We start from the raw sequence: 1,369 nt of genomic DNA, 5'->3' as shown, positions 1-1,369 counted from the left end.
TTTTAATGTTCGAATGAACGATTATTTTTTATTATTCTGTTTACACCAATTTATATATTTTTCTAAAGTAATTTTTATGGAAATGTTAACATTTATTTTCTTGAATTAGTTCAAATTGCTTGATAACCTTCAAGACCTCGGCACACTTTAACCCCGCTGCAAATCCTGTAGTGTCCACACTACAAAGAGTAAAAATGTTGCAGTTAATTAGATGATTAAGTGCATATTTAAGTGCTGATTGAGCATTAGTGATGAACACCTGCTGTTAACAAGCAGAATCACTGAAGAAAATAGAAACGACAAGAACAGGGAAAAAGAGAAACACAAGAACTACAACTGACTTCCAGCCACAGCCTTAAATGAAATCAATTAAACAGAAGAAGACATTAAATCTCAGCAGAGGAGGATTAAACAACTCACTCATTTCTAACCAGATTGACTTTATTTCTGTCAGACGTCTACAAAAGTTGTTATTAAGAATGACATAAGTTTAGACGTTGACATTCAAATGAAAATGTTTTGTTTGAAGTCACCATGATGGTGGTTGCTGTTTGCTTTAGCTTCATTTTAATTTCACGCAATTGATTACAGAAACTGTGACAATGATATTCCAAAAGATTGTAAAAACATTTTGTATGTTTTCAGCTGCTAGCGTCTACAATAAATAAATATAGGCTAATCAATCAGTTGATTTTTTTTCAGAGACAGTACACTAAACATTTTGTTTGTGTAATTATGTTTAAATGGTCAAAGCATTCAACACCACAAACACAGGCTGTTTGAATTCAGCTCACTTTATTTTCCTTTTATTTTAAATAAAATTATATATGATTAGTTTGTGATTTTTATTAGTCATGTAACATTTTAAATAAATTAGCCCTGGGTATAACTTATGTATTTTAGTTAATATGTTTATTAAGTCATTTAAAAAATAAAGAACAGCTGTAAAATGTTGTGAACATTCAGTTTGTCTTTTGTTAATTACAGGAGTGTTGTTCAAGTTTTTCTCAATATAAATAATAAAATGCTATCTATTTTTTACTTCCTGGAATATTTATTCCTCTTCATTTAGCTTGCAGCAAAGCGTTTTCTTTTTTCTTTTCATTTTGTTCTGCTGGAAAAAATGAGCTTCGTGTAAATCACGTGATCATAAGAAACTGGGTGTGTTCAAATTTTTACAGCAATTATCTAAAAGATCTAATTAATAATTAACAACAATTCAAATTCATATTCCCAATTCAAATAATAATAATAAAACCTCTAGGATTTTTCAATTTTGTGTTCTGTATTTACTGGGTCTATCTGCTGTTTTGAGTTTCTTGCAGAGACCATTTGATTCACACACAATTTGGCATGTATCATCTTGAGA

The sequence above is a fragment of the Sinocyclocheilus grahami genome, unplaced genomic scaffold, assembly GCF_001515645.1.
Source record: "Sinocyclocheilus grahami isolate Dianchi unplaced genomic scaffold, SAMN03320097.WGS_v1.1 scaffold3572.1, whole genome shotgun sequence".
NCBI lineage: Eukaryota > Metazoa > Chordata > Actinopteri > Cypriniformes > Cyprinidae > Sinocyclocheilus > Sinocyclocheilus grahami.
The sequence above is the reverse complement of the archived record's forward strand: the minus strand, read 5'-3'. Positions refer to the sequence as shown.